Source organism: Dermacentor albipictus, chromosome 4, assembly GCF_038994185.2.
Source record: "Dermacentor albipictus isolate Rhodes 1998 colony chromosome 4, USDA_Dalb.pri_finalv2, whole genome shotgun sequence".
Classification (NCBI taxonomy): domain Eukaryota; kingdom Metazoa; phylum Arthropoda; class Arachnida; order Ixodida; family Ixodidae; genus Dermacentor; species Dermacentor albipictus.
The window spans coordinates 150,491,778-150,519,103 of NC_091824.1; the positions used below are offsets into that span (position 1 = coordinate 150,491,778).

The window sequence follows — 27,326 nt, forward strand, 5'->3', positions numbered from 1 at the left end:
GACACTTTCATCGACACGCTTAATGTCTTTAATACCACATGCTCTTCCTTTGCAAATATAAATCTTGACTAATTGACTAAGGCGATTAAGCAAGGGGACAAAGAGAGCGAGAACAGGAGACAGAGGTAGAGAACCTGTATAAAACAAATGGTGCGTTTTACGAGCGGTCGTCAATGGTACAAAACGGGCCACCGGTTGCTCAGAAATCCAAATATACAAGCTAAAAATTTCGAAGCAGCACAAAAATAATGAAAACCTGGTAATTCTAACAATAATAATAGTTTGATAAAGCATTTGGCTCCCAGTGTGTGATGATAATGCTCATCATAAATGGCACATACCCACAAATGGGGTTACGCCAAAAATAGCTATTCTGAGCGCTCGCACGCATGCTAGTCTAGTTATTGCACCATCTCCTTTCTTGTATTTCTTTTACTTTACGTGTATTGTATTCAAATAAGAATTTCCCTTAGCTACCTACTGCCACCCGATTCTTGGCCTATCCCCCTTAGTGGGTGCGAGTCCTGACAGAGGTTCATCATGATCATCATCAATCTGCTGACGAGAACAAACGTTAGACTACTATTCAAAAGTTGTGGTATCTCACTTCTATTTTCTGTTATTCCCTTGTTGTCCTCGCAAGCAGATGTAGAGAGTTAGTCCCTTACAAGCAACATATATAGTATTTGTCATTAATGAAATAAGAATGAGAACAAACCATACGTCAAAGCATACCAGGGATAGGCAAGCGAGACTGAGTTTGAAGCAAAGGTAAAATGTGGACGCCAAGGAGGATACGAATGTTTGGTGTTTCCTATTGCGCGTGAACTCCGTAAATAGAGACCAGATGACAGAAAACATTTTTATAGAGACATAGGCCCGTTATCTCACCTACAACGTCCGCCAAAGGCGTCTACTGCGGCGTCCGCGATTCGCGTGGCGAACACCGTAGTAGACGCCACCGTTGTGTCCACTCTGTACGGTGCGGCGGGCGAGGAGGACATCGAGGCACCCTAGTAGCCGCCGGAGAAGAACGCCCCTCCTTCCTGGCCTCACCCCTCTGCCTCGCGCGACACAGGAGAGGGCACGAATCCGGGTCGCGTTCCTTGCTCGCGCACGCGAGGTTGAACCGCGTTCGCCAGCTCACCCTCACTCGCTTTCACTCATACGGAGCCTCACGGCGACGGCAGAAATCCGCCCGGAGAGTCCATATAATTGCTATCGCGATAAAAGCGAAATGAACACAGTTCATGCAGCCATCGGCGCGCGTTAAACGTTATCGGAGCGGAGCGTAAGCGACGCTCTTCTAAAACATTCTAATATGGCATTTTTTCAGAATTAACATTCTGGACTAAACCGTACGTCACCGCTGTTCGGCGGCTTGCATTCGTAACTGCGCATGCGTGCATTGGAAAATGGCAGTAATGACGAAGTTTCCCTAAAGAAACGCAGCTTGAGTATAAAAAAAAAACATGCATAGAATCGACTGGAGCCACTATTTTGTCTATTTCACAAGGAGGCGCTTCAATTAAGAAAACGTGTACCTTACGCCAGCTGTTACCTGGAACCTCGAGCGCTGCCGTGGACTTACCAGCACATAAAAAAACAACACTTGGAATGGCGCGCATGCGATGGAAGATGTGCTGGAGCAGTCGGAAGAAGCTTTTGTCTTGAATTTTGTCTTGAAGAAGTTATTGAATTTTTTTGTGCCTGGTGGCCCTTTATTTTGCTTATTGTTCCCTTCCTTGAAATTTTGCATCTTTTTGTTCTCGTAATACGCACAGATTTTGACAATTTTGACAATCACTGGTAATACCTCCCAATTCTAGGCTTATTACTTATAGGAGATAAGGGACGCTATCTTATACGCGTTCGAAAATCAAACGTTTGGTTTCGTATCACAGTGAACGCTTCTCCTAGGCCACGCCGATATCGCGGCATAGGCCATCTAGGCCAGTCGCGTGAGGCGAAACCGTACGTCGACTTTTCTAACGCGTACAAGATAGCGGTTCCATAGGATTTTTGGCTGCAATCACCATGATCATTATAACGAATTATCAGGTGCGGCAGTTATCCTCGTGGGTAAAGTGCCATATGTTGAAGGCGAAAACAACAATATCTTGCGGACTATCCTCGTCAGTGGGTACGAGCCTTCGTGGGTACAGATGTTCATCATCATCATCATCATCTCGCGGCCAGCGCGCAAGCGCCTCGACTCCGGCGGGTGGGCCGGTAAGTGGAATGCTACTTATTTCAGATCATCTTCTTTTCATGCAGCAGCGACATTTATGCCTTCTGTCGTGGTCAACACGGTGAAGCATAGAAACAGCAAAGAGTCACATATGGCTGCGGTAAAGAAGAATGCTTACGTAGGTCCTATTGTAGTCTGGCGCATCGATTGCCCTTGAAAGAGCACAAAATGACTCTGAAGGGAAGCATTAACTGCGTTTAATGTCACATATTGCTGCCAAGTACCACTGAAGCGCCAGTTTTACGGAGATGAACGCATTTTTAAGGAATACCACAAAAAAGCTGAACATAATTGACGCCAGGATTGTGAAAGCACTGAACAAGGTCCGAACATAGTCCAGCATTTAATTGTAAGTGCTAAATGTAGTAGGGCGGGACGGAAACGCGGCTGGCGGAAGGTCTAGCCCGGCAGGCCTAAAGGCCGTAGGCACCAATCGCCGAAGAAACGAACGGCTTCCAGTGAGGACCAACAGAGAGCAGCCGGTTTGAACTGAACCGACTTCAGTTATGATCGCGTTACAATTATAGCGGTGTGTTACGGTACGAAATCAGGAAAAGCGTTGAGGAATGCGTGGAGGGGCTGTTGAGCAACAACGACAGGTTCTCAAGAGTCTGTTCCCTAACGCCGTGAAATATAAGAATCTGGGTATACACAAATTGTGGCCCCACGAACCTTACGATCAATGATGATGTTAATGCGATTGGCATTGGGCTGCGATATGCGAGGCCATGGTCCCTAGATCTCGTTCAAGGTGAGCGGTTTTCTATCTAACTGGTTGAGAGCTATACAGAGATCTTGGCATTGAAAAAATGTAGTGACATACAGTATCGTCACTGCTAAAATGCGTCATATCTGAGGCGTGTACTCGAATCGGCTACTCACTCATGCATCCCTCTGGACACGCTGCGCTCTTTAGCGATGCTACCGTGAAGTACGCGCGTGGCGCGTGTACGAATATATATAAAGTGAAAATTGTCTGAATATCTAAAACACGGCTTCGATTCCAACCCGCACGCCAAAAAATATATAAATAAAAAATGAATAAAATATGCAGATCGCACGGTGGGAATTGATGTAAGCGAAGCTTTCTGTGCTGTTTGCATTGATTGACGATAATTAGCGGTGCTGTTGACTGCGAATGTTTAATGTCTTCAATAATTTGTCCATCCCAAGAGTGGTGAGCTGATGTTAAACGTTACTTTGCGTGCACCACTGCTGCTTGTCTGCGTAGTACACAAAATACAAAGGAAGATGTTGAAGCGTTGTTGTGCGCCATATTTCATAACCTCTGAAAGGGTTGAGCATAGTGTTTGACTCACATGGCACCGCGAATCGTAGCAGAAGCATTCAACTTGAATTGGATTATGGGGCAGTACGCGCCAAAACCACAATAGCATTATGAGGCAGGCCGTATTGGCGCACTCCTGATTAGTTTTGGCACCGTGGTGTTCGTTAACGTGTCTCTATATCAAAGTGCGCGAGCGTTTTCTGTTTCGCCCCCGTCGAAATGTGGCTGCGACGGTCGGGATCAAACCCGCTATCTCGACCAATGCCATAGACGCAAAGCTATCGCGGCGGCCACAGAAGTGTTGATTTGATGTGCGACCGCTTCCGTTGTGTCGCCTGGACCCTGCTGTGCGCTTTAATTATTGCGGCTCTGCTACTGCACGCCTTGCGCAAGTTGTCTGCTAGACATATTTGCGTGGTTTTACTTTGCAGAAATAACAGAAACACACCATGCCATACATGTATGGAAACTACAAGCAAAGCTTGGCAAGGCTGTTATTCACTCGTGTCGCGACTGCATTGGTTGTACCCATTCTCTGCCTTCTCTTCCCCACTCCTCTCTTCCACTCTAACTAGCTTCCCTCTGGACTTGCACGTTTGTAGAAAGGTAAGGGCTTGCGGGGGGTCACGGATAATTACAGCTGTCAAGAAGCTGATGGGGCGACGACCCGAGAGCTCCGGAACACATTTTCGCATTTGACTCCGTGTGGTCCAAACTAGTTCCCCGCGTCTCTTTTCTTCTCTGCCACGCTCCTTCCATGCATATACATGCTCTGAAACCAATGACCCCCCCAACTCGCCCCGGCCTCGACGTAGTTTGCCGGATAGCAGCAGCAGCAGCAGCAGTGGGAAAGTCGAAGGAAAATGCACAGAAAGCTTCGCTTTAAAAAATGTCAAGGGGTTTTAATCCGTAAGCAATCTTTGACGAGTACCGCAACCTCGTCAAAGGAAAAGTGTAACCCCTTGTATCTGCCCGAAAATGTGTGATTTGCAAAGACATTTAATCGTTGTTATATTGTAAAGTAGTGTAAAGTAGTGTAAAATGTAAAGTAGTGTAAAGCTCTATAAGCAACAAGGAACAACTAAAACCAAAAACATATAATAAAAGAATGCGCATAGAGACATATAGGGCTCCTTAGAAAGCGAATTGGGAAGCTTATAATAGGAGTGGGCCAAAGGAAATTTGGAAGTGGTGTAGCTTGTGTTTGCGGGTAGACTAACTTGAACTTTGGGGGAGGGCCAACTTAAAATTAGGGGTGGGACACCTTGAAATTTGCAGGCGGGCTAATTTAATATGTGATGTCGGCTAATTGAAATTTGTGGGCGCGCCAACATAAATTAGGGGTTGGGCCAACTTAATTTTTGATGTGGACCATACTTTATTTCCGGTGGGCAAACTTAAAAATTTGTATATGGGCCAGCTTAAATTTAGGGATGGGCCAAGCTCAAATATTGGGGTGGGCCAACTTAACTTTATGGTGGGCCAACTTAAATGTGGCCGTGGGTCAACTTGAAATCTGGGGTAGGGTTAACATCAATTCGGGGGTTTCCAAACTTAATTCTTTGGATTTGGATAACTTGAAATCTGGGAGTGGGCGAACTTGAGATTAAGGGGCGGGCCACTTGAAATTTGGAGGCGCCCGAACGGAAATTTCGAGGTATGCTTACGCATGCTTAGACAACTCCAGTAAAGTCTCTAATGAGTTTTTTTTTTTATGTCATTGAGAAGTGGCATACACCTAGTGGCACACAGCCAGTCACCCAAGTTACCCAGAGAGAGGGCCCTATACTGCAAACCTATTCCAATATGGTTTTATTCCAATATGCTGACGTCAAATTTGCGTAACCGCCGACCCAAGCATCGAGCGGTGACCCGCAGGGTTGTCTGAATAGGCCTATCAAACGCTCTCCTCGTTTATAGGAAGTCGCTTCTGTTTCCTTTAAAAACGGATAACATTGCCTACAGTGAGCGGCGTGTCTTATCTAATTTGCTAAAAAGAGGCTAGGAGCACGCTTAAGTGGACAGGAATTCAATGTGGCCGAGCCAGTACACTGGAAATCAATAACCAGATGAAGAGGATGGTGCCGGCGTCTGCGATTGCTCCACTTTCCCTGACTTGGCTTGAAGTGGCTGGTCGAAAATCGCGGCGGCACGTAACAGGAGGTTAATAATGGCACTCATACCGATCCTCAGCAAAAAAGAAGTGGCACAGCGAGGTTGTAAATGTACCGAAAGTGTTTGAAAACGTTACACGGCCACGTTAAAATGTTTATTGTACGCAAATAAGCCCATGCTCTCCGGCAGGTGCGAGTAACCAGTGCCTGAGCGATCGGCGGCAGCCATCTTTTATTACTTTTGGAAAGGGGCAGCCTAGGGCTATTCAAAAAATAAGTCGGTTTTGTTCGGCATATTAATACTACTTTAACGCGTACGCGTAACTTTGACGTGGTTAGATTTCGCGATCTTGTGACGTCGCGTGACAGGCAGGTGAAGAGGGTGCAGCCCGAACACTTTTGACCAATAGCCAAGGCTTAATGGCTAAAAGGCATCGAACCAGAAATAACTGCTTTTTTTGTTCGGTCCAAAGATGTATAATCAGTGCGTACACGTCACATCAGATAGGGAGCTACCATGGGTTTTGTGACGTCGCGTGACGGACAGGCGAAGTGGGGTTGGTTCAAAAACGTTTTTGACCGATTGCGGAGGGCTGATTGCAGAATTGGAATGGAAAAGTGTGGAATAGCTTTACGTTATAGCGCCCAGTTTCATTGAAGAGAGGCACATACTATGTGACCCAAGTCGGCGTAAAATGTGTTGTTCAAAATGCGGCATATGCCAAGTCACTAATAGCCAGTTTCCCAAGTTGGCGTCAAACAGGTTCACTGCAGAGCATCAGATACCTAGTGTTGCACGCACGGTGACACAAGTTGATCCGCCAGTTGGTATTGAATCCAGGGCCGGTATTTTGTAGCGATGCCTTTTCCGATTCTATGCTTTTTCAGGCTTTTCGCGCTTGGCCAGTGGTCAGAGCGACGGTCTGCCCACATTATCCATGGGATCGGGCGGCCTTGTGTGGTGGATGATAAGAATAGCATAGAATAAGGCATAAGGCATCGCTACAAAATAGCGGCCCTGTCCCTGAGCAAAGCAGCCCGATGATGTACTCATTTCACCATACGCAACCAACGACCGAAGGTGGCGGGAAAGAGGTCAGGCGCGGACACAGTTATAGACAGATAGAGATGCGTCATATCATATAGGGCAAACTCGGTGAAGTTCACAAATAGTGATAATTGCGTTAAAACTGTCTCGGTTTTCCGACTCTGAGCAACTTTTTTGAGCAACCATTTGAGGCACCACTTTTCTCATACAAGTAAATTTTTTGTGTGAGAACCTTCATCGGCCGCAGGCTCCCACCGATACCATATTCGGTAGCCTATATATCGACCTTAGCCCGGTATTAAGGGGCCGCTTTCTTTGCCATGATCCCCGCGGTTTGGCGTTCGCGTCAGTTTCTTCGCCGGAGATGTATGTGGATATAAGTAGGCAATTAACCTGTTGCACTAGATATGTGACTCAGTAGACCACTTGCTGCTACCCGGCGTACTGACACAGTATGCAGTTTGGATCACTTGGGATTTTGCACGGCGAGTGGCGAAGAACGTCGGTAATATAGGTGGGTATATATAAGTATATATATAAGTGGGTGTGGACCAGAATTTATGTGCTCATTCTAGGCCAGTCCCAGAAAATGGAAACACAATGGCCCCTGTGACACGAAAGATATGAACCCTAAATTTATTTACATATGTGTCGTGCTATTTGCATAGACCTATAATAAGCATTGTGCCCTCGGCAAGTATCATTATTGCCTTCATCATCGGCGATGTAGACAGCTAACAGCTCTAGGCATCCAGAGTGCTCGTGTACACCGCCACTGCTGCTACCTCGCTAACTTAAACATGCTTCGTGTCATACTCCAGCACTGCATTTGACCTGCGTACTTTTACTGCAATAGTACTTTATGCGGGCTGGAAGGGCATTCGCGTGGTTACCGTCGGGAGCGCCACCATGCTTTTCCGCCATCGACGGCGCATGGACCACTCGCCCACGGGACGTTAGAAGGTCTCCACATCTGTATGTTTTTTTTTTTTTGCTGTAAAAATGACTAAGCGAGATTGACGCATCGTCAACGGTAGGCTCAATCGGCTCGATGGTGGAGTTCCTTCCACTGCTGGCTGGACCGCTGTGCGCAGGCGTACTATAAGTATATACTATATACTATACTGAGCTAGTGAGCTTATACTATAAGTATAAGGTCACTAGCGTTCCTGGTGAGCTCCCATGTGTACGTGCTGGTCTGAGTATAATGGGCAGTAAACGTCAAGCTAGCTTTACAACAAATTTCACTAGGTGCACAACAGCACCGATGGTTTCCTGTTGGCCCTGTCCCATATGCCATTGAGAAGAGACGCCTGCAACGCCATTGGCGGCGAGCTTAATCATGCGAACGTGGTGAGGGTTGTAAGGCACCTGGTAGCTGACAGGATGCAGTTCCTTCTGCAAGCAAGAGTTGGCTTGCGTGCTGCATCGCGCCAATGAGTCAGTTGAAGCACACGCTAAACTTTGCTTTAGTGCGAAACTTCCAAATTTCCTTAATCGTTCCAGCGTGTGCAAAAAAATCAGCATGTGCAGAGAAATAAAATCTGTGCAAAAAAAGATTGATGTTCTCGCGCTTAACTTTTTAATCAAGGGAAGATTTCCCAAAGATAAGCTTAGTCATGAATTTGCTATCGTGCTATTTCGTCTTGTTTCCATCCTTTGTACTGCGCTATTTTATTGTTGACCATGCTACGCCAACACTCCTGTATTTGTACACTTACGTTTTTGCACACTTCGTTATGACAAATGAAGATTGTATTTAATTCTAGTCAACATTTCGTTCAAACAGCTATCGACTCCACCAAGGCAACCAGGAAGCGCCTCAGATACAACCCCCGTCTACGAAGCCCTTGCCGTGGTCATCGGAGCAGGCAGTGGCTCGCGGTCGGGACGTCAACCTGAGCTGCGCCTTCCTGGTCAGTACCACCAGTGTGAGATGCTTCGTCATTTGATAGGCTGCCGTTGCGCACTGGTTACTAGCGCTTTGTGCAAGCAGTGGTCCGTTCTGAGCTGGACTGGTTCCTTTCCTTGAATGCATGTAAAAACACCCACAACTGTCCGAACAAAACCACCATCTAACCAATAGGAAATGAAATTGTTATTTTATTGCAATAGCAATTTTATGGACACTGCAGTCACATTTCTGCCGGCGTCGTCGCTATCGTCGTCGCCGTGAGGTTCCGTATAGAGTTCAAGGGGGATAAAATCGGCGCCGCACGCTGAAGTGAGCCTTCAAAAGCGGTCAATCTCGCGTTTGCGAGCGAGGAAGGCGCGCCCTCTGCTGTCGCGTGCGAGGCACGGGGGTGAGGCCCATAAGGGCGGTTGCGGGGGGTCGGGTTCGTTCTTCTCCGGCAGCTGCTGCTTACGGCGTGGCTGTGCGGGCACTGTATCTTGAAAACGATCTGCAATATTTGCAGGGTGCGTGTAGTGCGGGTAGTTTCGTATGCGCTGTGCCTTCGACGTTTCGTTCGCGTTGAAGCGAGAGATGCAGGAAAGTTAATTCGCTCACTGCTGCTACCGCGATTCCTTGACAGAAAATTTCCAGCTCATGGAGCGAGATGTGTTCATGTTTTCCTGTGGGTGCGTGACACCGTGCTTGTTAATTCAGTTGGAACACCTTGGCGGGCTAGTTGGCTTAAACCCGTAATTGAATAAACGTGACTCAACGACGACGCAGAAAGAAACAAACACACAGAGACAACACTGTCTCTATGTGTCTGTTTTCTTCTACGTCTTGGTTCAGTCGCGCTTACACAAAATATCATTGTTAATTTAGTTAGCAAGCGAATTTTTACAAATTTATATGGTCGATAAGACTACTATCCTTACTTCCCGCATAGCTAGCTACTAATTTACTATCACAAACGGTGCTTCGCCTTTCGGGCGAAATTGCGGCTTTTTATACAAAATCTTTAAATTGGGATTCGATTCGCAAGTACGTATGGTATTTGTTTATTCTTTCACATCTTGTTAAATTTACTGTAATTTAAACCTTGAAATATAAAACTCCCATTGCTGACCCACCGCCTCCAATAATATGAGACTACAGCGTGCTTCGCTATATTATTCAGATCCTTTCAAAAGGAATAGTTATTGAGTCATGTTTGACTGGAGGAACTGACGCTGGGTTATGAATTGCAGTATTAGAAAACCAATCAAACTGAACCAACCACTCATCTCAAATTATGGGCTAAACGGTAGATTTTGTGCGCCTGAAATTCCTTGTGTCGTGCCCTATTGCAATCAGGAAAAGACTAAATTACAGTACCCAGAAGGCAATAAGCTAAGGATTCTTGTTAATAGGCTGACAGTTTGGCGACTAGAGCGCGTGACGCACTCAGTGCCCAAATGTTATACATATGAGCGTATGGGCGGGAGTAACAGTCAGGATGCCTCACGTGACAAGCTGGTAGCACCAACACAGAAGGCACGTGTGTGCAACCTTAAGGTTGTACAACTACTGCTCCGGCTGAGTATTTATAGCGATCTTTCGCGGAACACGACGACACGCATATATATATCGCAGCCTTTTTCTTAAAAACTCAGATGCTAGCGAAATTTGAAATTTCGTGTGCGCTGAGACTCTGGAGCGTGTCACCGGTGGTCGTATCTTCTTAAATTTCATGTTGTCTGCTATCGCTTCACACAAAGCCCAGTGTGTCTTCGTAACTTTAAAACCTGTTGACAGCAGCCAGTTCTCTTCAACACATGGGTCATTTTGTCATGCTCAACCTGCATAGAATTTTTATGCGTCCGTACAATGTCGGTATGCAGCAGTACCTTGACTACCGAGGTTTTTCGCTTTCGGCCTAAATGCCTATATTTCTTGCAGCGTCATCGTTCATCTAGCTCTGTGTGCTTAATATAATGTTCCCTGAAAATCTCCAGGTTTGCCTTTCAAACCCCGCCACTTACGTCCAGGATATGGGACAATTACTCAAACGTGACTTTTTTTCACAGCCGTTCCTAATACTAGGAAATAATTGTTATCTCAAAAGACACAGACGAGACGCTAAATACAGATATAGTTAAAAACACATCTGCAGCACTGTCTAAAACGGATAGCCTACGTCACCTTCATTTTGTCGTTGTCTTCGCAGAGACTGCTGGCCTCTTCTTCCTCAATTTTTGTGTTTTGTAGAACTAATCCTACCAAGAAAACCGGCATCGAGGAGCAGCTAAAGGCGAATCAGAATTCTAGGCATTGAGCGTGTCAATCTTGTGAACCACTCGAGCTCCTAGAAAGGAGGCCAAAGTAAAATTGATGCCACTGGCGCAAATTGCGCAGCACGTGGCAGATGCCTGTGTTGCAGGAAAAAAATTTCCATACGATCCACACGAGCGGCGTTTGACCACAGGAGCACGAGCCGGTGACCACAGAGCCAGAAATCGCAGACACGCCGTTTTCTGACTTGATATCTAGTCAGGAGGTTACGAGCTAAGTAGTTTGCATGGCTGGCCAGTGCGATGGCGGTACGGGCAGAGCGTGTGATATTCAGTAACGACCGGAAAGGTATGGTGGTATCCGTAGAGGCAAAAGTTGGCAAAGGCTAAATCTAAAGGCAGAAATTTGCACTCACTGACGGTTCATGTGGGGTCGGAGTTTTGAGAGGAGACAGACTGCATAAGCGATAACACGATCATTGCCAAGCTGGTATTAGGCAAGTGTGCGCCTCTGCCGTAGCACGGCGGCATCGGTACAAAATTCGGACGGTGCAATGATAGAAATGGGATAGTTCGTGGGCGTTCTGAGAAGGCTGATTAGGAGAGAGAACACGACGGCTTCTCATACGTCGCACGTAAAATGCACATTGTTCCACGAGAAATATATTTCGCGGCGATGCCACAACCATAAAATTTCTGGCGAAGCAGCGTAACTACGAGCAAAGCCTGATGAACCTAGTAAATCTTTGGTGCAGTGCGGCACATAAAAGTTCATGGCAGCACGAATATTTCCTAGGTAAGTTTGCATCTCGTTAGCGTCAACTAGACTATCCAACATGGCCATCTAGTGACGAACAAAGTTGCATTCGGGTTAGTTGAGTTGCCAATCAGCTCAATAAAAAGTACGCGTTTTAAAGTTTAGGGAGAGGCTTTTAACGTTGTAAAATTGGCACAGTCACGGGAACCATTTGAAACCTTGACGAGCTGCCCGTAATGCGCTCGATTTTGCTGGCTAAATTGAATATACCCAGCAGCATCATGTCGAATTGATAGAGGTTGTCGGCTGTTGTTAAGGCGGTGTTTTAACGGCATAAGTCGTCCGCGGCAGTTTGACAGTAGCTGAAGTGAAGACCAGTCGAAGATGAACGACGAACATCGTGAACCCACTCAAGGCATTTATTAATACGAGTTAAGGGGTCTTTCACGTCCGTTTCGTAAGCCGGTTAAGGCACACATAACCGACGCACAACATATGTAATCCCTGTGCCACACACTGTAAAATAATTTACACCCCTAAGGGTTTTTTTCGGTGTCTATAACTAACCCCCTAGCACCCTTGAAAAAGCTGGGTTTTATAGGGAATTACACCCTTATGATGGTTATTCTATATTCCAATAACACCCTATCCCTTGAGGGTGTTTTGAACAACATATTACCCTTCGACCCATGGGGTGTAAGGGTGTGATCAGGAATATATTACCCCTTCACCTATCGGGTGTAATGAGCAATATAATAGCCCTTGAAGTACGGAATGTGCAAGCGGGTACATATGCACTTCATCGTTTGTTTCTAAGTCTACAGTTAGGCTAGCACACAGAAATGTTACGTATGGTGTGCATACAATAGGTAATGTGTTTACAAACGCACTGCATAGCAACTTTGAGAGAAAACACATTATCACTTGTGAGTGTTCTGCGTGAAATGGTCCCATTTATCACAGATACAGAGTGACTGCATGGAGGGTCATTTATTCTAGCCTCCTGTACAATATTTTGAGCTTGCACTATGCCTTGTGGTGACAAGTCTTGCGGCCGTTCTACATTGAAGAACAGTCTCATTCAAACCAAAGTTCCAGGGCACAGGCGAAGATGATGATGCGTTTTTGTAGCTCCATTCCAATGTCCTAAGGTGAGCCATCATAGATGAAGCCATTTCTTCATTGATCACTGTAGCCATCTGCTTCTTTTCTACCTGCAAAATGATTTGTTGCAGTTTAATGTCAGGAAAAGTACACGAAACATGACTAGCAGCGCTTCCCTGCATCATTCACTTTAATATTTCAAGATCACATGAAGAGCAGGTTAAAGAAAACAAGCACAGATAGTGCTTACTTCCAGGAAATCGTTATTTCGAAAGAATAAGGCATTTAATCTGCCACATCATGAATGTAGGAGAGACAGGCTACACAACTATATGAGGGCAATTCAGAAATTATTGCCTCCAAGCCCACTACTTTGCCAATATTACAGCAAACATTTTGAACTTTTTATCATTGATGCACTTATGCTTAAGCTATCGTATGTCACTTGCCTCGCCTTCCTATCTCTTCTCGTTCCAGAGTAATCGAGCAATTCATGGCATCCAGTGGTGACGTCCAGTTGAAACAACAGGCTGTAATTGAATTTCTGACTGTGGAAGGTTGTGCGCATATCAACATTCATGGCCATTTGACTGCAGTTTACAGGAATGCCTGTGTTGACGTCAGCACTGTGCAGAGGTGGGCAAGGACTGTGAAAGACCAAAATCCTACCACATCAAATCTCCCGGATCAGCACCGAAATGGATGGCCCACAATGGCTTCTGATGAGGGTCATGAACATCAACAGATGAGTTGACTCGGTGCAATCGCAGGATCAAGCAACACCAGATTGCAACACTCGCCATTTCCATTGGCTCAGTGAACCACATCATTAAAGACCTGCGTTACAAGAAGACTTGCGCTTGTTGGGTGTCACGGTAACTGACGACTGACATGAAAAAGTCGAAGCCTAGCCAACAAGTTCAATTCTTGTAACCTAGGAGGTTTTTAATTATGTGGTTCACTGAACCAATGGAAATAGCGAGTGTTGCTGCAATCTGGTGTTGCTTGATCCTACGATTGACCCGATTCAACTCGTCTGCCTGATGTTGATGATCCTCATAAGAAGCCATTGTGGGCTGTCCAGTTCGGTGCTGATCCTGGACATTTGATGCGGCTGGATTTTGATGTTTCTCAGTACTTGCCCACCTACGCACAGTGTTGATTTCAACACAGGCATCCCCGTAAACTGCTTTCAGATGGCAATGAATGTTGAAGGGCGCAGAACCATCCGCAGTGAGAAATTCAATTACAGCCCACTGTTTCAACCGGACATCACCACTGGATGCCATGCATTGCTCGATTACTTTGGAACGCGAAGAGATAGGAAGATGGGGCAAGTGACATTCTATAGCTTAAACATCAGTGCATTAATGATAAAGAGCCAAAATGTTTTCAGTACTACTGGTAAAGTAGTGGGTTGTGCATCAGTGCACAACCCACTTTTGTGCCTCAGTGCATAAAAGTACATTTTGTTAAAAAAGTAAGTGGAACAACAGTGCATTCTTCCGGCAAGTTTGATGGTGCATATCTCCAAACTGACGCCATTCTGGAAATCAATTCCAAGTAGATACACCTTGTAATCTCACTGGCTATGATTCGTAAATTACAATATGTTCCCCAGATATCTGGTGGCGCTGGCAAACACTCCCAGCATTCTACTAGGAAGCATAAATACCCAAGAAAGTGATGGGGAAACGGCGCCCGCAGTAGCTCAATTGGTAAAGCATCTAACGCGTAATGCAAAGACGTGGGTTCGTTCCCCACCTGCAGCAAGCTGTTTTTTCATCCACTTTCATTTCCATAATTTATCATTTCTTTATTTCATTTGTTAATCACAAGTAATTTACCCTAACTTGTCCTTGGTGTCAGTGTTTGCTGGCTTCTTAGGATATGATTAATAAACATCGGGTTTCTTGGTTAAGCCCCTTTCTTTTCGGTTATATTAGCTATAATGTATTTCATTCGAAAGATAATAAATTTTTTAATTAGTTTAATATGTTTCGATTTCTTGTGCTAGATATATCTGCGTGTTTGAATATTCTTGCTCAAGGACTAGAATTATGCTATCTGCAACAGGACTATATTTAAAAATTCCACAAGACTGAAAATCATCACCCTGCATAAAAACAGTGTGAATTTAAAAACAAGCTTCAGTGAACCTTATTGAATCAGCAAATGGCCAGTGTAACTAGTCTGATCATCCTGGAAATCTTTTGTAGCTTATAAGCATAGTGCATTTCAATTCCACATTTAGGAGTGCAAATTTTTCTTGAAGTCAGCTTTTTCTTTTCAACAGCCAGCATCCCTGCCAGTTTGCTTAAACATAATGTTGCATGACTTCAACAGTACTGCACAATCACTTTTTTCTGCTCACAGTGTCTAGTGATGTGTCTTTAGCAGCTGAGATAATTAATGTTCATGCAGATAAACATCAGAAAACATTGCAATAACTGCCAAGAAAATTCAATCATGCGTTTTGTTTACAAAAGAGCATGTGCTCTACCTTCTGCCAGGTTTGTTTTCCGTGTCAGGCTAGAACGGAACTTGCACAAGAGGCACCTTTTGCATCCATGAAGATATTTTATGAGGTTATGGTGGTGTCGAAACATGACATCAACCATAACACTTTAAACTATTTTATGAAACAGGTATTTGTACAAAGATAGAAAAGGCACCAATTTTGAATTTATCACATTTGGTTTAGAGTACCATAGTATAAATGGCTCAACTAGTACAGGTACGCAAACGGGCTAGTTGGTATTGGTCGATGACGTTAGACAATGTGAACTCGACAAAGGATGGAGAAAGAGGCGATAGCATTTGTTCCATTTCTCGCCACTTTTGACGTCCCATGTACAAGTCTGCGCTGTCTGTCGAACATCATGGATAAACTAGTACAGCCTGAAAAAAATATGTCATGAAAGAAAACTTGACTTTCAACCTCGACAATTCTGCCTATTAGGTATTATGGTTTCTTTAGAACTTATTTCTTTATACAAAGTCAGACCCATCAAGTAAAGCTTACTGAGAAAGAAATGAAGAACAACGTCAACACCTCTCAAGGCACATGCATCAAAGGAGTCAGAGCATCATACACATTACCTTTAGGTGCAAGAGTATACTCTTTCTTAGGCAAACTACATTTCTAGTTCCTTAAAGCCTATATATTTATTTGCCACAGCTATGGGAAAATCACAAGGTGGAAAAGATGTGTTGGTGCAATTTCAACTATTATGTACAACAGCAAAAGGTAAAGCACAGGAAGCCTCACTGCTCCTCTGTCTAAATGACATTCAGTTTCATTTGTCATGTCCACTCCTATCCTGATGGCAGCAGAAACAGGAAGACAGCAGCGTGGTTCAGAAAGTAGATGAAGGAGCTGATATCCTAGCTGACATAAAGAGTAAAAAAAGGGAGCTGGTCAGGCCATGTAGTGCAGACGTGAGAGATCATTAACTAGCGCGAAAAAGACAACGGACGACAGCTAGAAGCACACAGGACAGAACTCTAGGCTTCAACTGAAATTTTGGCTACACAGAAACATAAGATTCAGGGGATGCGACCTCAACGCATGGAAGCAACATTTATCTTTCCTTTTCCCTGCCTGACACAGGAGGTATTGGAGCCAATCGATGGGCAGGTTCATTTCGAGATACGAACACTCTTTTTTGACGAGAGCAAGGGAAGGGGCGCTTACACACTTATCACCCGCTTTTCGATACAAAGTGCTTCGAATATTTTCATGCCGACCTGCCTCTAGAGCCGCGTGGGCAGATGAGTGCTTTGAAACTGCTCAGTGCATGAGCACTTACAGCAATGATTGGCCAGATGGCCACCAGCCATGACAGCTGCCCTATCTTTGTTCCCCCAAGCGGTCGTTTAAACACCGACCTGTTTGGCTTGAGGACACATAGGGCAGCTTTGAGTGCCTTGGTGGCTGGTGGCCACATGGCCAATCATCGCCATACGTGCTCATGCACCGAGCAGTTTCAAAGCAATCGTGTGCTCAGGCAGCTCCAGAAGCAAGTACATAGGGAAATATACGAACCACTTTGCATCAAAAAAGCGGGGAATAGGTGTGTAAGCACCCGTCTCTGGCTCTTACCAAGAATGTTCGTAAGTGAAATTAACCTGTTCATAAATTTGTTCCGATAGCTCCTGTGTTGTTTCTGTCCGTCGACATTCTGTGCATTACATGTTTCTGTGTAGCAAAAAATTTCAGTTGAAGTCTAGACTTCTTTCTTATGTGCTTCTTGATGTTGTCTTTTTCACGCTAGTTATTGATGTCTCAAGTCTTCAATGAGCACCAACTAGCCCAAGTGCCTTCTTCAACCATGTAATGCATAGGGCAGATAACCGGTGGCACATTCGAGTTACAGAATGGATGCCAAGAGAAGAGAACGGTAGTCAAGGACGGTAGAGAAGTAGACTACGATGAAGTCAAAAAATTTTGCATGCTTCACTTCGAATCAGCTAGCGCAAGACAGGGGTAATTGGAGCTCACTGGGGGAGGTCTTCATCCTCCGGTGAAAAAAATATGTAGGCCAATTGTGATGAAAAAAGTATACCTGTCGGGTCAGACGTCTTCACTGTCTTTTCAGCAACGTGTAGGCCCAAGACAGCCATTCGGTTCCCATGCAATTGCTTCATGCTGACTGCAACTGCATGGGCACAAGAAAACAACCCACCATTAATACCATTCGAGATTGACGACTCAATAAAAGAACCTCTCAAAACTGCAAATACAATTACACATTTACCAGCTTAATAAATACATATATAAAGGCCAAGAATAGTTACAATGACCATACACTTTATAACTAGACATTAAAATAAGGTAGTGAAGCGTACAATAACCGTAGGACGCTAAGTGCAATTCATTTCAGAAATACTGTTGACAACTGACAGGACGCCTTAGGCAGGGTTCAGTCACACAACAAGAAAACAAATAGTAGTAATAATAAGCACGCCTGCGTGAAACCAAGAAACGAGTACAAGGACGAGAAAAAATTGATTAGGCTCGGTGTGCTTATTTATACAAAAAGATAAATTTATAAACAAATAGCGCAACCACGCATTCATCCGCAACAGCACGACAGCTTCTATAACAAACGAGCACAACTTAAAGCGATTGATAAGTACATAGCCGGGACGGTCGTGGTTATTTTGTTTTGCATTAGTTCTAGTCATGAAACCACAAGCATTGCAAGCTGCCTGCGCCATTACCTACCACGGGACTTCCGACAAAAAAAAATAAATAATAACAATTGAGTGAAAGTACACAAGCGACATTTAATACGGTTGTCACACTGCACACTTTTGGCCGCGATCGATCCTGACTGGAATCGAATTTCTGGACGCGTTTGGCCTCGTTGCACAATCGGCGGACGGGAGCCAATCGCGGTCGAAAATTTCGATCCAGAACGCGCTCAATCGTGCTCGAAAGTGGCCGTGTGACACCGGTATAAGTCTGCGCCCATCTTTGGTAACAGAAAGAACCAATTAGTCAAACCAAAGTATTATTTCCCTGCCTGCGTCGAATACTGACGCGTAGCAGTACTTAATTCTCTACAACTCTAGTTGAGGACACGTGAACAATGAAACATTCATTTTTTTTTTCTTTTTCACATTCGGTGCCCATAGGCTACGCCTGGAGTACATATACTACACTCGCATCCAACACACCTTGCGCTGTCCTTTAAATAAATTACGAGAAAATTACTACCACAATGACGCACCGTAAAAAACGCGACGCTGAACGTGGCTACGTACGTACCTTTTATATGAGCAGTTCATGCGCCTTGCAAAAGGCCCTCGGTTTGAAGGCGGAGCGCTGTCACGATCTGTACTCTGGGCACGCCGTTTCGTTTACGTAGTGGATGGACCATGTTGACGATGCATTCCGCCGAAAAACAAAACGTCCACTTCATCACTGTTCAGGCCGAATGGAAGATGTTTTCTCCTTCGCCACGAATGACGGCCGTCGTAGGCGTAGTAAACACACTGTCACAAAGAAACACCGATGTCGTAGGCCGCTGGTGCCCTTCTTTCTCACGCATAATCGCGTCGCCTTCACTCCGGACGCTAACTTCGCGTCGATGAGCACAAAAGTACACGAAAACAACGAGGTGGTACAACCTAAACGCAGCAAAAAACAATCTAATTACTCACAACTTCAAGAATGTCACGGAGAACACACACATGTGCACCCGGCGGCCCGCCGCGAGACGCAGGAAATGACGTAGCGGCGATAGCGGTGACACCCGTCGGGGGAAGTTATTTCAATTTCGGTTTCGTTTTCAAGGCATAAAAACAAATATTCTTTTAAACTATGTGTGTGTACTACTTTCAAAGCTATTCATTTTACGCTACCTCTAAGCCATTTTCTGTGTTTACGGGTAGTTTCACTGGAAATTTATTTCCAGAAACATGGGCTGATATCAAATCAAATGGGGCAAAGGTGGGCTGGTAACTAACTGCGTGTAAGTGAATTTATTTGTCGATGCTTTCTTTTTTGTTTGTTTGCTTGGACGTTCATTTGTAAAGAGACGTGGCCCTTCCTGATTGTATAGGATACAGAGGTACTTGCGAGTCTGTCTTTTCTTTTATGCACAGAGAAAGAGAGAGAGAAAAAAAGCTTTAATTGGCATTTTCAAGAAGTTCACAATGCTCATATTTCTGAACTGGAGTGCTCACTCAAATTTTAATTAGCTTGGATGAACGGCAGATATAAAAGTACTTGCATAATAGCTTTCTAAACGTATAGGCGACACCACGAAATTTCACATGTGCAGAATTACACGAAAACCTTAAATTTCCAAGTACGAAAAGTCTTTCTTTGCCTGCTGTCGTGAAAGTGCAACCGAAGCGAATCCAGATCTCGGGGTTTTTTTTTCGTTGTTTTTATGAGCAGGTGAGCGAGTGGGGCCTATGACCGCTCAAAAGAAAGAACAAATATAACAACAATTCCCCTCTGGTGGACAGCACCGTGAGTTGTCGTTGTCATAATCTGATGTCGGTCTTTGTCTTACTGCAGTTGCTTATAATAGCAGTTTGACGGGTAATGAAGATGTATTCAAAATCGAGGTATTTTGTGCATGCGGTAGACAAGTCATTTTCAACCCAACTACGCTCGCCCTCAAACTACCACGAGCAGAGCAATTTAGTATTGTTCCCATTCAATAGCTGTGCCTATACCATCGCCGAACCCCTTTGCTCGCGAGGGTGCAGCTGTGGTAAAGGCTATTGAATGACAACAACAATTTCCTGGCAAAGTGTGGGAACTGTGATGACATTTCGTCTGGGTGTTGGCTTTAAGCATTCTCTTGTCTCGCCTTAGTACCATACTGTCTCTCCTCTGCGCTGTTGCATGTGAGTACAAAAAAGTAAGTGCTGCACCTTCTGCACTACTTTTGCGGTGGGTGGGGGTGGGCAGAAGGGGGCTAACGCGTAATTAGTCTTCCAGAGGGCATTGTGTCGATGGCCAGGGTGTTTCAGTGGGCATTGTGACGGCCAAAGAGGTCCAAAGAGTATTGTAGCGATGCCCACGAAGTTCTCGCTAAAAGGACTCGCACACGCCTTCCCCGCGTCCCTCTCATGTTCATTATGCACGCTCTCAAACCACCCACCGACGCGGCTGGCAAGCCAGTGACAGCAGCAGCAGCAGAATTGGAAAAAGTGAGGGAGGAGGCATAGAAAGCTTCGCTTTAAAATCTGGCAGAGCGCCCCTGTGCACGCTGTAACCTGCAATCCAGAGCTCTGGTGTTTTGACAAAATTCAATTTCATTCTGCAAAGTATTTCTTTCCCGTATTCAGCATGTGCACCTGTCCTACCCGTTTCGCGAGGGGAGACGGGCGAGTCTCGCGCAGGTCTACATATGCCAAGACATCGCGAACGTACTTGGCAGGTGAGCAGTAGCGCGCACACTTGAAAAATGCCTCACCACTGTTCCGTGAACAAATATGGGTCTGCAAATGCCCCGCCAATTTCTGGAATCTCGTTATATCTACAATGATTGGCTTGATATCCTATTCATGCATAATACTGTCTCCAATTTGGGAGGGGAAATATTTCAGTAAATACCGTTGTTAGTCGGTGTTGTAAATACTTCATGCATCGCAAGTTGTACGTTGGTTCTCTATACTTTCTTAGATTATTCTCCCTTTCTTTTTGAGCACTCCGTTCAGGCAGCTGTTTGTAAGCCAGTAGAACGTTCCTTTACTATACAACTACAAACTTAACAGTTTCTTTTTGTACAGCCAGCTTCGTAAATTGACGCAGACGCGAAGCCATGAGCGTTTTGCACGGCTCTTTCTGCAGATGCTGCTTGAGCAAAGCATTGTGGTGGGTGAGAAGGCTCAAGTTTGCCAACGAACCTACCTTGTTTATAAACTTGAGAGAAGCAGAACGAATTGGGGTTATTGATTCGGCGAAAGAAGGTCAGGTGGGGTCAAAGCTTCTCGAATCGGCGTATCTTTTGTCCGCGTATGGTTCGTCGCACCCTTTTCTGCCTGTTTTGTCATGCTTGAAAGAAACCTAGACGACCGCACTGCTTTAGAGCAATTGTGGCGCGTCCAGCTGCATGCTGTCACGTGGCCTATTCATTTTGCTAGATTCCTGGCGTCCCAAAAGCAAGAGCTGCACTAGTTCTGCCTTGCTGAAAACATTTTGAACATTTTTCTTTTGGTTAAGTTTTCAATACTAGAAAAAGTAGGTGCGCGCTTTTGGATTCCGCGGAATTTGTGCGTGACGTCATTTAGGAACTGTGTGCCACCTAGAACACTGTGACATAATATAGTAGTGCTTCAGCAATAGGTTTTTCCCAGGACATACTTAAAATGGCTTATCAAAACAGGCAATGAAACGGAGGGGGACTCTCTTCAGGAGTTTTGTCGGCTTTGAAAGCCCGACATGTCTCGGGGGGGAAGGGCTTGGGGTAAGGCAGGGCCCATTTCTGGATCCACCACTGGTTTTTAGTGCCGTGGGACACGCCGTCTCTTCGTGCAACTGTATGTTTGTGAATGTGATAAAAACAAACAAAAACACCCTTGCACCCACCCCCATAATTCTTAGTCAGTGCACCCTTTCGGTGGGTAAAAGGGTGTTATGGCATCTAGAACTGCCCTATGCTTCGCAAAAAGTCATGATGATGGGATGTTTCTTGAATGAAAACACCCTTCAAGGGTGTTATGATTCGCAATTTTCACCATCAAGGGTGTAAATTATTTTACTGTGCAGGCACCCATGAAGTGTATGATGTTTTTCTCTCTCTTCTTTGTTTTCATCCTATCAAATTACTGCATTATTAACTCTGCAATCAGCTGGTGGCATATTAAATGGGTCACAGTAAATAGAACAGACATCGGAAATCATGCGCTGGATCAAGCGGCAATATTGCGACATATTGAAGAATTCGGCACACAAATTCAGCGTCCCCAGACAACGGGCACTGCACAATCAATGGCACCCGTGTAAAGGTCAGAAGGTTAAGTAAAGGGTATACGTTGAACCAGATGCTTCACTCGACGCTACTTGGTATTCCTGAAAGTGCTAGGCTCGGGTAACGGCACCTCTCGTGGAAACACTTGTGTCATAAAGCCATAATGTTGTCGTGAATTCTGTTTCAAAATGCAGGTGGTGTAAAGACTGGCAACGTTGCCGCCAAGAGACGTCACTGTTTATTACGTAAATATATGAACTTCAAGGATACATCGGCTTTATGACGTGCCAAGCGGGGCCATTCATAGACAACTGCGTCAACTGTCGATACATGTTAGACAAGCAGGTTGAGTGTATCACCGGCGGTAGCTCTCAGCATATCGGCAACATATTCTCAGCGTTGTTTGCGTCATACAATATGACTTATATGTGGCGTAAGGCTTAAATGAAATCCGAGCGCGGTTGCATAAAGCACACGTAAACAGCGTGCCGTTAGCTGTTACACTCGCTGAAGATGTTATATAAGTTTTCATTCAATTTCCGAAATAGTGAGTTAATCTTCGGTTGTTTTGAAGCAGACTTGAAGTGTGGCACCTCAAGGGTAAATATTACATTTGCGAACATAATATGATCCACCTGTTGTTGGTGTTCATGAATTCGTGCAGGTTGAGCAAGGCCTCATCCTCACCTTGAACCCCTGGGAAGGCGCGAGAACCACAGGAAGCGCCGAGAGTAATGGATGTTTCGGTGGAAAATGTCGTCGCCAGCGCGGAAACTGATCCTGCGACTGCAGCCATTTTTGAAGACACTAGGTAGCGTCAGCTGAGTAGCTCCATGACGAGCACAGATAACGCTACTTCCGCCAAGATGTTACGTGGAAAGATGCAAGTCAGAGACACTATACGTAAAAGATACGAACTATGATCAATTATAAAAAGCAACAGCTCACATTAGCTCAAAAATCGTCGCAGTCAATAGCAGGCCCGATTCGCCCCTTTCTTCTCATTGATGCTGGTCCGTAGCAATATTGCCGGTGGTATAGAACTTCAGAAATTCAGAAACGTTCGTCAGACGCAGAGCGATTCACGAGGTTACTGCTAGTTGTTTCACAATAATAAAAACTGGAAAGTTCAAAAACAAAGGAAGTCTATTTTTCAACAGAGCTCTTAAAGCCTCGTTCGCGCGTCTTGCCTGGCTGTCATGGTCACACCGTTGTCTTGGCGGGGTGACAGTCGACACCAGATCTTTTGTTTAGTGCCACTTATTAGGTGCACGCAATTAACAAGATCTTGAAAAGGAGGAAAATGTATTGCTTTTCTGTCATGACACAACCATTTCTCTTTTTTTTTTCAGCGATCGGCCGGATGCTCTATTTTATTTGATATTGGCGCTTGGTAAGATATGTCTTGTTTTATGTATTCTCTTGTGTAGTTGACAACGGTTAGTGCAAAAAAGGCTGACCAGTATATTATTATCCAAATGTTCTCAGTGTTCTACGCATAGCGGTTACCCAGCGAGGCTTTTGTGTTTCAAGCGTACCGCGTATGACGGGAGCGCATAACATGTTTCAAATAGAAATGTTAAAAACATACAACAAAGGAACATAAATTGAGATACAAATATGTGCAGATATATGCAGACTTGCAAATTGATCTGAAGCGAAGTTTTCATGAAGCACATATTTAAAGGTTACACAACTTAATGCACTCCGTTCAGTTGTACAAATTTTATCCGGTGCAATGTGTAATGTCAGGCAATTTTTATGTTTATTTTTTACAAATGTCACTACAATAATTTCATAGAATTTCGACGTTCGTACCCTAAACCACAGACAAGCTACGCAGAAATCAAAACATCAAATCAAACGAATAAACAGTGTAGTGGTTGATGCAGTGGTGTCACTCACGAGGATGTAGGCGATGTTACTTGAATTATTAGATTTTACGTACCAAGCCCACAACACGATTATGAGGCATGCCGTAATGGGAGGCTCAGGAAAAATTTTCACCACCTGGGGCGCTTTCACATGCACCCAATGCATGGTACACGGGTGTTATTGCATTTCGCCTCCATCGGAATGAATCTCCTGCGGCCGGGATTTATTGCAACGAAACGCGCAAGCCACTGTGCAACCATGGAGGGTGAAAGCGATGTACCAGGCTTGTTGAGGGAATAATTGCGGTGAGTGGTGCATTTAGAGATACGTATTGAAGTACATTCAGGGATTCCATACGGCTTTTGCCATAGGGGAACAGGTCCTTTCTTTCAGACTGTTGAATAATGACCAGGTACTTAGAAGCACGTACCAAAATGCCCCGATAAGCGGTATTCCAAATATATAAGATATACATTAAAATCAAAGAGCCTGTTTCATATCATGTGCTTTGCCATTAAGCCATCATTGTCCTTCAGCGACACCTACGAGCAAGCACAGTATGTAAAAGTGTTATGCCACCATTTATTATCCTGCACTGTAAAAAAGAGCTGCATTCTGTCACACTACTTTGATGTTTAAAACTTCGGGTTTTATTTTACATTTGGAAGAATTCGGTGGCAGATTCCTTGTTGTCCCAGGATAGACGGCCCAAATATAACAAATTTAATAAAGTCAATAAAGTCAATAGTCAATGAAGTCGAAAACGCCCAACCGAATCTTGTTTTATGACCAAATATGTGATCCAGAACTTTGTTCAAACATAGCCTCCTATATTTTTTCAATGCATTCCCAGTGACGCCACAATTGGGAGCCACCGAGATGTAGCAAATGCAGGGTGTCTACCAACCGGGAAAACCAAAAAATCGGGAAAACCGGGAATTCTCAGGGATTCTGAATAGTCAGAATACACTAAGAGAAAAGGCCGGGAATTTGTGCTTCAACAATGGAAAATTAGCTGTAATTCAATTGAAAGGGAACGAAAGTCTCGGAAACGCTGGCTCGAATAACAGAGGAATCGTAACGAATCGTCTTTGACGCCGTGTCGTCGGCTGGAGGAGTAGACCGTAAAGTCAGTGTACAGTCAGTGACAGTGTACAGTCAGTGACAGTGTACAGCCAACGACCGACTTTCCAAACGCCCGATAATTTTGACGGCTTCGCGGCACCTCTACGTACCCCGGTCCATAGAATCAATGTTTAAGAATGCCTGACATTTAGGACGCAAGAACCCTTTGCCGTCCGAGTTTCCAAACTTTTTGCCATGACCGCAGGTCCGAAAATCCGTTAATCAAAGCCACCGTCACCGCTATTTTGATTACCTCACCACCTCGAACCGGTGTTCTGGCACACAGATCAGCTGGCAGCCGCAGCCACCACCACAGTTCCCGCATGTCAGCTTCGCCTCAGTGCAGTCTTCTTACGCGGTCAAGCAACCGCAAAAGTATTTCGGTGAAGCATAACGAGCGTGGGAAGGGGCCTTTGTCACGGGACGCAGTATGTACTCCTTAATTATACATGCGTGCACCCGCCATCTTGCCACAGCACGAGCACCAATACGCCTAATAAGGCAGGCCTTCAGACATTTTCGGATGTGCTTATGGCGATTTGAGCTCTTAAGGGCAGCAAAGGACATGCATTAATTTTTTCCGACTGCCCGAATTCTCGGTCGTTTTCGCTGCATCTATGGATTCCAGAAAGTCAGACGTTGACTGTACAACTGACTAAGATGACATTTCAAATGGTACGTGGGGCGAACGCGTGGTGGATGGAGGACTATAAAGAAAGGACCTACGCATCGAGGAATGAACGGGAAAATAAGTGTGCTACCACTTCCTTCAAGAAGCTTGAGCTCAAACAAGAGAGTGTTGGCTCACGCCGAGATGCAGGTGTTCCTCATCCAAACTAAAACGCTTTAATATATATATAAATATGTGTGCGTGTGTGCGCGCGTGTGTGCGCGCGTGTGTGCGCGCGTGTGTGCGCGCGTGTGTGCGCGTGTGTGCGCGTGTGTGCGCGCGTGCGTGCGTGCGTGCGTGCGTGTGTGCGTGCGTGTGTGTGTGTGTGTGTGCGTGTGTGCGCGTGTGTGTGTGTGTGCGCGTGTGTGTGTGTGTGCGCGTGTGTGTGTGTGTGCGTGTGCGTGTGCGTGTGCGCGCGCGCGCGCGTGTGTGTGTGTGTGTGTGCGTGTGCGTGTGCGTGTGTGTCTGTGTGTGTGTGCGTGCGTGCGTGCGTGCGTGTGTGTGTGTGTGTGTGTGCGTGTGTGCGCGCGTGCGTGCGTGCGTGTGTGTGTGTGCGCGCGCGCGTCTGTGTGTGTGTGTGTGTGTGTGTGTGTGTGTGTGTGTGTGTGTGTGTGTGTGTGTGTGTGTGTGTGTGTGTGTGTGTGTGTGTGTGTGTGTGTTTGACTTGTTTATGCACTGTATATTCATTCCTTGAATAAATACAGGAAGACAGAAAAAGGCACCTTCATCACTACTAATATGACTAATATGTCGACGCTATCGCTAAAACTCTCATATGCCTACACGCCTCTATGGAGGTACATATTTATTTCCAGCAGCATTATGGTTTCCCAAAGTGGCCCTCTGACTCATGCACGCGATAGTGATTGGAAAATCTAGAGCGTTCATGTCGCCAATACAGCCTACGATTTTCCTCAAGCAATGCACGAAAAACCTCAATTGGAGAAAATATTGTGAGCATATTTTATTCACAATTTTGCCTCCAAAGAAACAATATATTTGCATGAAGCGTACCTTGCGAGATTTACAGACGTGCCATCAAGTACTCGAGTTGATTTAATATAGTATGAGTGACCCCTCTTAATTTCTACCAACGTACAGTTTCAATTTCAGAATGCTGAACTCGTTGACGCCATGCTCTTTTCTCTCGTTATCTGCAGCGATCGGATTCGCAGCCCCGTCAATCGCGACCTGGCTGCTTCGCAAGCTGGGTTTCGGCAAACGGGGAATCAAGGCCAACACTGTGGCAGCACATTGGCAAGCTTCGACTAATGGCGTCGTTAATAGGGCGAGCCGCTTTGCCATGTTGCAGAGCTGGGGAGTTAAGGGTATTCCCTTACGTTACAAATTTTACATCGGCTACATTGCCTTCTTACTCGCCCGAGTCTGTACGATTTTTTTGTGACGGCGAGTGCCACTCCGCCTGCGCAAATTCTCCCCTTCCAACAACCGAAATTTTGAGTGAAATAAAGAACACTGAAGCTTCGTAA

The 27,326-nt window shown here is 45.1% G+C and overlaps 2 long non-coding RNA genes across 2 annotated transcripts; one reads left to right on the forward strand and one right to left on the reverse strand.

Annotated features, from left to right (window-relative positions):
• The first annotated feature begins 2,098 nt into the window (after window positions 1-2,098).
• LOC135909766 (uncharacterized) lies at window positions 2,099-27,326 on the forward strand. The gene is made up of 5 exons (XR_010566786.1): window positions 2,099-2,232; window positions 8,491-8,617; window positions 22,831-22,977; window positions 23,519-23,559; window positions 26,997-27,326. It is a non-coding gene; the product is annotated as an uncharacterized lncRNA (long non-coding RNA).
• On the reverse strand, window positions 12,515-18,920 carry LOC135909765 (uncharacterized). The gene is made up of 3 exons (XR_010566783.2): window positions 18,503-18,920; window positions 17,295-17,387; window positions 12,515-12,836 (listed from the first exon to the last, which is right to left on the reverse strand). It is a non-coding gene; the product is annotated as an uncharacterized lncRNA (long non-coding RNA).